Here is a 14,072-nt window from a genome sequence, read left to right as displayed (position 1 = left end):
CTTGCAAATAAAAACAATAGACTTAAAAATAAAGTTGACTTAATGACATAAGGGGAAAAGAAATGTTATAGGAACTGGATATAATACCAAGAAACAAAAACCCAATAAGGAAAAAAATGGTGCAAATCATAAAGAGGAAGGAAATCATTGAAATTTAGTAAAAGCAGAAACATGACAGATCATGGAAGGCTATGTCAAGAAAATAAATGAAAACAAAATGTCAGCAGATTCATAAATGCAAAATAAAGTAAGAAAGAAAATGATAAATTATTTAATAAGATACATAAGAAAAATCAGAACAGCATGAGTAGTATCAGAAACTACTTTGTATTTTTTCTGCCTTCCCTTCCACATTTGATTTTCTTTTTTTTTTTTTAAATGATTTTCTTATACACATCATACAATTAGTGTCACACTTTTAAAAATCCAGTTTAGGAATCTTCCACTTTTTTTTTTTAAAGATTTATTTTTATTATTGGAAAGGCAGATATACAGAGAGGAGAGACAGAGAGGAAGATCTTCCGTCCAATGATTCACTCCCCAAGTGAGCGCAATGGCCGATGCTATGTCGATCCGAAGCCAGGAGCCTCTTCTGGGTCTCCCACACGGGTGCAGGGTCCCAAAGCTTTGGGCTGTCCTCGACTGCTTTCCTGGGCCACAGGCAGGGAGCTGGATGGGAAGTGGGGCTGCCGGGATTAGAACCGGCGCCCATATGGGATCCCGGGGGCGTGCAAGGCAAGAATCTTAACCACTTGCGCCACCGCGCCAGGCCCCACATTTGATTTTCAAACCACTCACTTCCTTCATACATAAACTACATAATGGAAGATTATATGCCATGTTTGAATTAAAACTATTAGCATGTATCGTGACATATGGAGAGGTAATATAGTATGAACGGAGCTGCAGAAGGTGCCTAGCAATGACAGGAAACGAGCTCTCTTATACTAACTGACCCTAGGTAAGTCACTAAACATTGCAACTTCCTCGTCTATATAATTGAAAAGAAAATGGTGTAAACACATGTACTTTTGTTAACCCTCAAGCTTCTTCGGCAAACGCCAAAGAATGTTACTCTGTTGACTGAGTCTGCGTGCAGGATAGTTATCTCTAACTTGGTGCATCTCTACTGCAAAAGCCAAAGCCTGTTTTCCCTCTTAAAAATGTAGTTAGTGGAGGGGAAGCCCTATATCTGCAAAATTATAAAATGGAAAATAGGAATTTTTAAAGTGTAATAGAAAAAATGTAGTTATTGAAGTGAGAGGAGAGAAGGTATCAGTTCAATTCTTTCTTTTCAATATCTGTAGTCTACTTTTTAATACTTAACAGATAGACTTCCCATGCCCTGGTTCACTCCCCAAAAGACCGCAGCTGGGAACACAACTCTGTCTTTTACCTGGATGCAGTGATCGTTGATGGAGCCATCACTGCTGCCTCACCTGGTCTGCATGGCAGGAAGCTGGACGCAGGAGCCAGAGCTGGGCATCCCAGCCAGGTACACTGGATCTGGACACAGAGCTCTTACCCGTGACACAAACAGCTACTAGCTACCTAATCCTCACTTCTCTTCTAAACCCTTTAATACTGATCAATTCATAGCCACCATAAATAAAGGTCTAATACAAGTTAACATACTACATAGATTTTTGTTTCTAGTTGAATGAATTCTATACACACATATATATCATTTTAATTTTTTCAAAGATTTATTTTTTATTTATTTTATTTTCATTGCAAAGTCAGATATACAGAGAGGAGGAGAGACAGAGAGGAAGATCTTCCGTCCGATGATTCACTCCCCAAGTGAGCGCAATTGCCGGTGCTGTGCCAATCCGAAGCCAGGAGCCAGGAACTTCCTCCAGGTCTCCCATACAGGTGCAGGGTGCCAAGGCTTTGGGCCATCCTCGACTATTTTCCCAGCCACAAACAGGGAGCTGGATGGGAAGTGGAGCTGCTGGGATTAGAACCGGCACCTATATGGGATCCTGGTGCATTCAAGGCAAGGACTTTAGCCGCTAGGCCACGGCGCCAGGTCCGATTTATTTATTTAGAAATCAAAGTTACACAAGGAGGAGAGACACAGAGAATGAGAGCTCTTCCATCCACTGTCCACTTCCCAAAAGATGCAAAGATCTATATGCATAAAAAGGAATCTCCAGACTATAAAAGGAACAAAGAACATGAAGGCAGTACAGAAGTCACTTGTATTTCTCCATATGGTATAATCTACAATAAATATCTGCAATAAGATTATATTTTTAGGAGTCCATTTATAAAGCATGAAAAATCAAATATTTACGAGTAAATTTAATGAAATGGGTAATAACTACACTAAAAAAAACCTTACAGATAGACATTCACAAGGTCAATTTAAAAGCAGTGATGGGGGCCTGGTGCGATAGTGTAGTTGTTAAAGTCGTCGCCTTGAACGCACTGGGATCCCATATGGTCACTGGTTCTAATCCTGGCGCCTCTGCTTCCCATCCAGCTCCCTGCTTGTGGCCTGAGAAAGCAGTAGAGGACGGCCCAGAGCCTTGGGACTCTGCACCCATGTGGGAGACCCGGAAGAGCTCCGGCTTCACGTTGGCTCAGCACCAGCCATTGTGGTCTTCCTCTCTGTATATACGCCTTTCCAATAAAAATAAATCTTTTAAAAAAAAAAAAAGCAGTGATGGACAGATTCAGAGTAAAAAATTCTCATTTCCATCATAACCTATAGATTCAATGCAATCCCAACCATGATCCCAACAGGCATTTCTTCCTTGGATTTCTCTGTTTCATGGCACAACAACAGAGAGAAGGAAAGACAAAAAGAGAGATCTTCCATTCATTATTTTGCTTCCCAAATGACTGCAACATCTGTGAGTGGCCCAGTCTGAAGCCAGGAGCCAGGAACTCAATTTGAGTCTCCTAAGGGGGGGTGCAGTGTTCCGAGGCTGTGGGCCATCCTCGACTGCTTTCCCAGGCCACAGACAGGGAGCTGGATGGGAAGTGGAGCTGCCGGGATTAGAACTAGTGTCCATATGGGATCCTGGCATGTTCAAGGCATGGACCTTAACCACTACACCATCGTGCCGGGTCTGAACAACAATCATTTGATGATTAGACGCCATGATGTGGGCAAGAGTGTTCCTAGGGTGTTATTTGAATGGTTTTGATAGTTCTGAGATTTCATCAGCTTCGTTGCACCAGGGTTGAGAAAATCTTCCCAAGGTCTGTTGGCTGATCAAGTCCACCTTATTGCATCCATAGAACCAGGAACATACGCTTGGCCAGAAGAGTTGGGTAGCTCACTCCTTTTTCCATCCTCTGATGAGGCATTAGTCCTCTGCTGGCCTAGATGAGTGACTGTCATGTCCTCTCTGAGTATTTGAGCATGCCGTCCACGGGCATCAGTAACTAACGAGGCCCAGTCACCATACACGGGCTCCCAGCTCAGATCACTTATCCTGTGATTTTCCCTGTGGTTGGGATTTGAGTTTGGTGGTCTAGTTAGGGAGTCCCCCAAGAAACCTCACCTGGGGTGAGTTGACTCTTGTGTGTGCCAACCAATGCAGGGTGAAGTTCAGTCTCTCACTTAACCCAGTCAATGCACATATTGGTGGATGCAGTTGTCTGGTCAGTTCCGTACCCAGCACCATCTCACGAAAATGGATGGGTGTTGTGACCTATCCCAGCCCAGCCTGCCTCATGCCTGATCCCCACTAGTCTTGGGCACCAGCCTGGTCCCAACCCCACTTTTTGTGTGTACTGGCATCTGCTGCACCCTAGCCCAGTCCTGCATCCCATCTGGTTCTCATGCACACCTTTGGGTGCTGTGGCTTTGTTTAGCCTGGCCCACCCCCAGCCATGGCTCTCATGCTCACAAGTGGAAGCTAGAGCTCAGCAGAGCAGTGACAGATGCTTTTTTAGTTTACCTGTTTTTCTTCAAAAGGCAGATTAGCAAAGAGAAAGAGGGACAGAGAGAAAAAGAGCTTTTGTCCACTGGTTTACTCTCCCAAAAATTGCAACGGTCTGCGCTGAATTGATCCAAAGCCAGATGCCAGGAGCTTCCCCTGGTTCTCCCATGTGGGTGCAGTGGTCCAAGAACCTGAGCCATCCTCCACTGGCTTTCCCAGGCCATCAACATGGAGCTGGATGGAAAGAGGAGCAGCCAGGACAAGAACTGGAACCCATATGGGATGCTGGCACTTGCCGACAAAAAATTAACTAAAGATGTAGAAAGTGAATATTGACTCCCACTTCATCATAACAAGAAAGAATTATAAACCACGCTGCCCATGGACACACAGCTTGGCGGGGGGGGGGGGGGGGGGGAAAGAAATAGTGACAGATCACAGAGTCAGTAGATAAGGCCTAAGCCACAGGCTCCCACGGGGGAAATGCAACAATAAATATCTTCACAACATTGACATGGGTAAAGTCTTTTGAACGAAAACATTAAAAATATTAATCAGAGAAGAAAAAGACAAATGGGACTTCACTAAGCTTCTCATAAAAAATAATGCACTTCTCATGAGAAGATGCCATGAAAGAACACCTCCAACTTAATAAGAAGGTCTAACAGCCCGTCAAATAACACGCTGGAGAAAAGCTTTGGAGAGTACTTTAAGAAAGTCTAAGAATGACCAATAAATGCATGAGAAAATGCTTAAAACGATCAATCAAACCCACAAGAAATGCTTTAAAGATCAAGGAAATCATTCCAATCAAGAGCATGAGAGAGCCACTTACGCAGCCATTAGAATGTCTAACATTCTAAAGGTTCATCATAGCTAGGTGGAGAATGGCTAGACCGGCACTCAGTGCTGCCAGGGTTCTCCAATCACTGTGGGTAACACTGGCAATGCCTGAAAGTGTATAAAATCCTACCCAACAAGAGAAGTGAAAACACAGATCTGCCAAAAGACTGTTAAACACACGTATCGGGGGTCTTATCTGTTGTCGTGAAAACATGGACACCGGAAGGAAACACATTAACAATTGGGATCTGGGCCTGGCGCAGTAGTCTAGCAGCTGAAGTACCTATCTTGCACGAGCCAGGACTCCATATGGGCACCGGTTTGTAATCTCAGTTCCCATCCAGCTCCCTGCTTGTGGCCTGGGAAAGCAGTCAAGGACAGCCCAAAGCCTTGGGACCCTGCACCCTCATGGGAGACCCAGAAGAGGTTCCTGGCTCCTGGCTTCGGATTGGCACAACTCTCCAGCCTTTGTGACTGCTTGGGGAAGGAATCAGCGAATGGAAGATCTTTCTCTCTGTCTCTCCTCCTTTCATACAGAGAGGAGGAGAGACAGAGAGAAACCAATAAAAATAAATCTTTAAATAATCTTAAAAATAAATCTTAAAAATAAATCTTTAAAAAATGATTGATCTGGGTGATGGCTATAATTTGGCAATCATTTGTCAAAGTTTGTAGCATTATACATTTTTAATTTGTGCATTTTCTGTATGTAAATTATGCCTGCACAAAGTCCTATTGGCATTTTCTAAAGTGGGGAATAGAAGGAAATTCTCCAACATGATGAGGTGTAAACACAGAAAGCCCGTAACAAATGTACCAATAGTCACTTGGAAAACATTCACAATTTCTGTGAAATTCAATAAGAGTGATGACTAGTAAGCTCAGTATAACCATTTGTATGTAACATTGTGCAAGAAATTCTGATCAATTAATAAAGAAAAAAGGGCCCGGCGTGGTAGCCTAATGTCTAAAGTTCCTGCCTTGCACATGCTGGGATCCCATATAGGCTCCACTTTGTATCCCAGCAGTGACACTTCCCATCCAGCTCCCTGTTTGTGGCCTGGGAAAGCGGTTCAGGATAGTCCAAAGCCTTGGGACCCTACACCCATGTGGAGACCTGGAAGAGGCTCCGGGCTCCTGGTTTCGTATCGGCCGAGCTCCAGCCATTGCAATTGCTTGGAGAGTGAATCAACAGAAAGATTTTCCTCTGTCTATCTTCTGTATATTTGATTTTCCAATAATAAAATAAATCTTTAAAAAATAAAGAAAAATGATGTAATGGTTGCTAGGGAAAAAATAAAATTGTCATTATTTCCAGATGGCATGAATATTTGTGTAAAATATCCAAAAGAATCTGCCAACCACTGGAATTAAACTTAATAAGATCTCTGGAATAAGAGGTCAACAGCAATAACTGTATTTTACATTAGAAACAATGAGAAAATGAGCATTTGAAGTGTTAATTTACTCCTTTTTGGTAATATCCATTGAAATTGAGCCTATATGCTTTATGACCCAATCATTCTAGTCCTAAAGACATATCCTTTTTTTTTTTTTTTTTAAGATTTTTAAGGTTTTATTGGAAAGGCAGAAATAGAGATGAAAGACAGAGAGAAAGATCTTTCATCTGATGATTCACTCCCCAAGTGGCCACAACATCTGGAGCTAATCTGATCCAAACTCGGGAGCCAGGAACTTCTTCTGGGTCTCTCACGTGCGTGCAGAGTCCCAAGACTTTGGGCCGTCCTTGACTGCCTTCCCAGGCCACAAGCAGGGAGCTGGATGGGAAGCAAGGATGCTGGGATTAGAACCGGTGCCCATATGGGATCCTGGCGCATTCAAGGCTAGGGCTTCTACCACTATGGTATCATGCCGGGCCCCTAAAGAATTATCCTATAAAGTCCTTCAACAGAATAAATCATAGTGGTTTGCTCAATGGAATACTATAGTAGAGGAAAAATGAACAAACTACACATTATTACACAGATGAAGAATCTAAAAATAACATTAACTGAAAGCCAGTTTAAAAAACAACAACATACTAATGTATAATGTTTTTTACATAAAGGTTAAAGGTAAGCAAAGTTAATTGATGGTGAGAGAATCAGGACCTGTTACCTTTGGAGGGGTAAGGAATGTCCAGAAGGGCACTTGAGGGAGTGTTGAGGATGCTAAGACTATTCCCTTTCCAATCTGGGTAGAGGTTATGTGTTCCTGTTACAGGCAAATGATCTATATGCATTTGTATATTTTATTTCAAACAAGACAGCTGATGTTGGACTTACCTATGTGTCTCAGAGTAACCTGGAAGCTCTGTTAGGACCACAATCAGATGTTGGATTTCGTAGTGTCTCTTACTGTTCTAGTTAAGCAACTTCATAAAAATCACTTTACTTCCCTTCCAGCTCCCTGCTTATGGCCTGAAAAAGTAGTAAAAGATGGTCCAAAGCCTTGGTACCCCGCACCCACGTGAGAGATACAGCAAAGTTCCTGGCTCCGGCCTTCAGAGCCAGCTAAGGCCATCGTGGCCACTTAGGGAGTGAACCAGCAGACAGAAGATCTGTGTGTATCGCTTCTCTGTAAATCTGGTTTTCCAATAAACATAAATCTTTTTAAAAACCTCATGGGAAATGCATGCTATAAAAAAAATCAGGTGGATTTCAAACTTGTGGCACAACAGTCCCAATTTTTGAAGTATGCTCATATATTCACTATGTTGTACAGCACTCGCCTCTATCCATCTCTAGATTCTCCTCATGCAAATGTGTTAAATGTCACTAATTGCTTCCAGAACTGAATTTCCTACAATCTCCAGTACTTTCAAGAGTTTATGCAGCCTGGAAACTATCAGCCAACTACCCACTCGGAGGAAAATAATACTCCTTTGGGTAAAAGGCAGGAGTTTTTATGTTCACCTTGGGTGTAGGGGACAATGTTAATGACCCAAGGATTGAAAATGTGTTTGAAAACCAGAGTACACCTGAGTCTCTGGTCATTTCCTTTAACTGAATCCTCTTCGGAAGAGAAGGCCTCTGTTGTTTTCATCTAACAAACCTTTGATTCAACACAGACCACTGGACAAAGGCCTTACCACTGTACACTCGGCAATGCTCTCTGCAGTTTCAAATCTAAAACTCTGTTTTTATTCAAGCCATTTACAAAGTTACTTGATCATGTTTTTAAATTAACCTGTTGTTTAAGAATGTCCATTTTTTTTTGGTAAAAAAAAATGTATTTATTCTTATTGGAAAGGTAGATTTACACAGAGAATGAGCTTCCATCCACTGGTTCACTCCGCAAATGTCCACAATGGCCAGAGTGTTACAGGGTGCGAGCGAGAACACACCAGACATGTCTAAGGTTTATTTAGGAGTCTGTATTAACCAAGCTTGGTGATAATAGAGCACACAGAAATAGAAAGTCACAAGTCCATATGGCAATCCAACCAAACATAATCCAACCAAACACTATTATCCTTAAGTCCATCCATTAAGCTGAAGACCTACATCCCAGCTTCCCCAACAATGGAAGTCATCCTAAGAGACATGCAACGAATAACCTGGACACACTTACAAAGCTGCAGACATTTACCGTTCCCTGGCTTCTCTGCCTACATTCCATTACTGCCAGGCCTCAGCCCTCCTGGAACTTGTGACAGTACACAATCCAGAAATAACTTTGTTATATCAATTTTTCCCATCTAAGCAATACACAGGGACCATGCTCAAGGGATTACCTGTCCTGGGTCAGCCAAGAGTTGAGATGCCAGAGTAATGGAAGCACCTGACCAGAGTTTGAGCCCTGCTTCACAGGCCTTTTAAAGGGGCTTGTGAGGGGAGTAGTTACACAATAATGCAATACTGTCCCCTCTCAGATGATAGGTGAGTCTCAGGTGGGCAGGAGTGAATACTTAGGTGGTGGGGGGAGTGGCTGAGGATGGAATTAATATTCCACTGCTGTTGGGCCCCACCTTCAGGACAGAGGGTAGGGACACAGCCACATTCCATTTGCCCACTGGCAATGGGTGCTGGCTACCACTGGCTGCACCCCATAACACTGAGATGAGCTGATCTGAAGCCAAGAGCTTCTTTCAGGTCTCCCACACGGGTGCAGAGTCCCAAGGTTTTGGGGCTGTCCTCCACTACTTTCCGAAGCTACAAACAGGGAGCTGGAGGGGAAGTGGAGCAGCTGGGATGTGAACCGGCGCCCATATGAGATCTTGGTGAATGCAAGGCGAGGTCTTTAGCCACTAGGCTACCATGCCAGGACATGAATGTGCATTTTTAACATCCTTGATGAAATATCTGAGCTTCCAGATTGTTTGGTTTCTTCTGTTTTTAGCATGTCCCAAAATGAGTATGAGGTTTCAGACACACAACCACGTGAGAGTGAGGGAGCTGAGAACCGACAGCAGGCCAGACTAACAAGGTCCCACAGTTTCTGGCGAATACCTCAGAAAGTAAGATGGAAGCCACTTGTAAAATGAGTACTCATCAAAGATGACAGGATCTAGGTTTCGAATCTTGGATCTAAGTTTTGATAAAGGCAAGCTAGGAAGAATTCTGTTTACACTATTCCCACCCTTCACAGTAATATAAACACTACCTTTGTTCCTTGGAGAGAATGCGGTAAAGACACAAATACCCTAGACTGCAAGACTTCAAAAACTTGTCTTTGTTCCTAGCACCTCTCACTGTGTTGTTTGGAGCTTTTCTTTTTGTCACTTTAGTAAAACTTCGCTTCTACCCTCACTGTTGTGTCCATTCTCATAAATCATTGCTGACGCAGGGACAGGAACCCGAACCTCTCCCACCAATTCCTGTACAACAGGAGGCCGCCCTTCTACTCCAGCCCTTCCCTGGCCCCACCCCCTTTAAGCAAGGCTTTTTCTACTTTGTCTACTTGCTTTCCTGGTATCTTAAAAGCACACTGTTTAGAGATCTTCACTGCTGAATGCCCACATCAGACAAAGCAACGCCAGATGAAAACTAAGAACCTCCAAATCAATGCAGGACTTCTACGTGGATGGCAACGACCCACGTGCTTGAGCTATTACCTGCTGCCCCTTAAGGATGCACATGAGCAGGTAGCTGGATCAGAAGCACAACAGGCCCTCAAATCCCAGGTGAAAACCCCAAGGTGAAAAGCAGGTGTCCTTAGCAATGATGTAACTGCCGTGCCAAACATGGCCCAATGCTTCAGGCTCTTAAACTGAGTCACATCTACATGAAATATTTATAGTTCCTTAATTCATTAACATTTTCTATATAGATTTGATAGTTCTTTAAAAATTTCTTTTATGGGCCCGGCGCGATGGTGCAGTGGTTAAGGTCCTCGCCTTGCATGCCCAGGATCCCATATGGGCACTGGTTCTAATCCCGGCGTCCCCGCTTCCCTTCCAGCTCCCTGCCTGTGGCCCGGGAAAGCAGTCAAGGACGGCCCAAAGCTTTGGGACCCTGCACCCATGTGGGAGACCCGGAAGAGGCTCCTGGCATCGGATCGGCATAGCATCGGCCGGCCGTTGTGCTCACCTGGGGAGTGAATCATCGGACGGAAGATCTTCCTCTCTGTCTCTCCTCTCTGTATATCCGCCTTTCCAATAAAAATTTAAAAATAAAAAAAAAATTTCTTTTGTAATAACTACTTAAACACATTTACTTGTTTCAAAACATTAGCTAACATTTAAATTTTGTTTCTCTTTTAGACTACACTTGAAAATAAATGACTAATATTGTATGACTACAACTCACCACTGATTTGTACCTGGTCAAATAGCTAAGCTACCTGAGTCGGATAAGGCTCATACCAGCAGGAGGGCTCCCTTCTCCCCTTTCTGCCTCTGTCCAGAGTTTCTCTGCCCCTGTTTCCTATTGCCTTGCTTGTTATGGGTTCTCAGCCATTTCCTACTCTGTCCCCTTATTATTTCATCTATACTCTCCTCAGGTAGACAGCAGCTATTTATTAACATAACAAGGCACTTGAGGAAAAGAGATTAAGGAGGGGACTTCCAAAAAGTAGGAGAGTCCAGCCTGGGGCAATGGGTTAAGCTAACACTTAGGGCCAGGGTCGTACATGGGGGTCTATCAAAGCTAATCAAGGCTAATAATTCCCTGATGCTCTGCTTCCAATCCAGCTTCCAGCTGTGGTGGGCATTTGGAGAATAAAACAATGAATGGAAGATTGCTTTGTCTCTCTCTCTCTCCCTCTACGGTCACTCTGCCTTTCAAATAAATAATTTAATCTTTACAAACAAACCATTGCTGTCATCCTTATGACAAAATATCAAGTCCCAGTGACATTGGCTATAACTTACAGTGTAACCACATTATCATAATACTCCTTATTCTTTTTAAAATTTATTTTTATTGGAAAGGCAGATATACAGAGAAGGGGAGACAGAGAGGAAAATCTTCTGTCCACTGGTTCACTCCCCAGTCGGCCACAAGGGCTGGAGTTGAACGGATCCAAAGCCAGGGCCAGGAGCTTCTTCTGGGTCTCCCACGAGGGTGCAGGGTCCCCAGGCCCTGGGCCATCCTCGACTGCTTTCTCGGGCACAAGCAGGGAGCCAGAAGGGAAGTGGAGCTGCCAGGACACAAACTGGCACACACATGGGATCCCAGAGTATGTAAGGTGAGGACTTTAACTGTTAGGCTACCGTGCCAGGCCCAATACTCCACATTCTAATCTACACAGGTCGGGTAGACTCCCTATTCATATACAGCAGATTTAATTCTAAGTTTCAGGAGAAATATGCGTGATGGTTGCATTCTATTGTCAATACAGTGACATCACAAACTTGAACAAAATAGTGCTTAGATTTTAATTCAGTCATAAAACTTTTGTTTCCATAGAAAATCACGTTCTACATAACCTTCAAATGGTTAAGTAAGAATTTTAACAGGTTTATTTTATTTTTATTTGAAAGGCAAAGTTACAGAGAGAAGGAAGAACAGAGAGAGAGAGCCTCCATTCAATGGTTCGCCCCCCAAATGGCCACAACAGCCAGAGCTGGTCCAGGTACTTCCTCCAGGTCTCCCACGTGGAAGAGCTGAGCCACGCTCTCATGCTTTCCCAGACCACAAGCAGGGAGCTCGCTTGGTATTGGAGCAGTTGAAACTTTGGCTGGCACCCGTATTGGATGCTGGTATGGCACACAGTAGCTTAGTCTACTATGCCATGACACCAGCCCCAGTGAAATAAATTATAAAATATGTCCTAAAACACTGCTTGTGCTTTTTGTGTCAAAATTCATAACCTTTCACAGCAATACAGTTGTTTTTAAAACCTTTTGCTGTCACTAACAGTTGTTAAAGAACTTGTTATAGTCTCAACTAAGAAACCTTTGGACAAGAACCATAAGGGATAATGTGCAAATGGAATAAGATAAGCTTCTTGCCACTTACCAATTTAATGAAAATCTATTGAGCTCCTACTTGGTTCCAGCCTTTCTTCTCAGCATGCCGGCGTGGCACTGAGCAATACTCCTCTGTCCTAACGAAATTTTCAAGGTGTTTGTCACATGTTAGGCAGTCAACAAATATTGGTTGAGTGAGTGACTGACTGAATATGGTTAAGAAATTCACTAGAACAGGATCAATATTTACATTTTATAAAATACAGTAGAATCAATGGACAAAGGTGGTTACAGAATGTAGATTAGATGAGAGAATTTGTCCCAGCAATCAAAGTTAAAATATTTTCTTATTTAGAATGAAGTGATAATTGGTGAGTCTATTGAGTGGTCATGATGACATGCCCCCTTGCTCCATGCCCCCTTGGCCCTTGCTGAGCCTGGGATTGTTTAGGTAATAAAGGCTATCCCACTGCTATTTTTTTTCTTCCTCCTCTTCCCCCTCCTCCGTCTCTTCTTCTTTCTTTTCTTCTTTTTAAAAGATTTATCTTATTTTTTATTGAAAAGGCAGATTTACAGAGAGGTGGAGAAACAGTAAGAAAGATCTTCAATATGCTGGTTCACTCACCAATACCTGCTAGAGCGGAGCCCATCCAAAATCAGGAACCAGGAGCTTCTTCCTGGTCTCTCACTTGGGTGTATCATCCTCAACTGCTTTCCCAGGCCACAAGTAGGGAGCTGGATGGGAAGTGGAGCAGCTGGAACAAGAACAGGTGCTCAAATGGGATTCTGGTGCTTGCCAAGTAAGGATTAAGCCATTGAGCCATCACACTGGGTTCCATATCTATCTGGATGCCTGAGCCTGTGAATTATGGCTATGGGAGCAATCGAAGCATATACAGTTGCCTGAAGAAGCCTGACCAGCTCTGTGAGATCATGTCACCTAGCTGGCATTATAATTCAGTCTTCAAAAGGTCATCACACTGTTCCATCAAAGCAGCTGCTTGAGGATGATGAGAAACATGATAAGACCCGTAATCGTGTGAGCCCCTCGCGGCACTTCCTCTCACACGAGGTGAGTCTTGCTCAGAAGCAATGCTGAACAGAACACCGTGGTGGTAAGCAGAATGACCTGCTTTGAGAACACCGATCTCTTTCTCCATTGACTCCTAGTCATCCAGCAGATTCATCAGCGGTGTAGCCACAGTGGCAGTGTGGACTTCGAATCAGTGAATACCACTGCTGAGTCTCCAGTCAGCCAGTTTCAATATGGCTTCATTCTCCAGCTCCGTGATGGCAGGTTGATTACGCTGGGTTATTTCTATCACAGAAGAAGCCCTGTATTGTTCTCGTTGGAATAGACACTCCAGATATAAATGTGCTTTCCCTGCATAAGATGCTTTTGTGAAAACCATCATGGGCAATTTTGCCCGGGAGTACTATCTCTTTATAATATTTTGCAAAAGAATATACATTGTACTAAAACAGTAACTTACAATCATCCAACTCAGCTTTATTTTGTGACGAAAAACTTCTAACTCTGTTTGCAATATGTTGGTTTAAGTAAACTTCCTCTGAAATGCAAATAAAAAATATATTAATTAATAAGTCACCATTGGCTATAAATATGCTATCAAAACATGACATATTTATAGTAATAAAGTGAGCACTATAATCAGTGTGCTTTCCATTCGTGTCTTTAGTGAGTTGTCTTGCCAACCTCAGAAGTTTTAGAACCCTACAGGCGTAATTTCAAGGGTTTTTTTTTTATTTTGCAATGAAATTTGTAATATTTTATGAAGAATGGGATACTTAGATTCTTTACTGAACAAATTCTCTCAGTACATTTGGCTCAATTTCACGGTTGGCTTTTTCTTAAATTTTACATTTTTTATGTTAAATTAAATGAGGACATTGCAATTCTTTAAGGAGTTTTTATTTGTGGCCTGCTCGCATGTAAAATAATGCCTTTTAAGTGA

The sequence above is a fragment of the Ochotona curzoniae genome, unplaced genomic scaffold (assembly GCF_017591425.1).
Source record: "Ochotona curzoniae isolate NIBS_2020 unplaced genomic scaffold, NIBS_Ocur_1.0 contig_1071, whole genome shotgun sequence".
NCBI lineage: Eukaryota > Metazoa > Chordata > Mammalia > Lagomorpha > Ochotonidae > Ochotona > Ochotona curzoniae.
Note: the sequence above shows the minus strand (reverse complement) of the source record.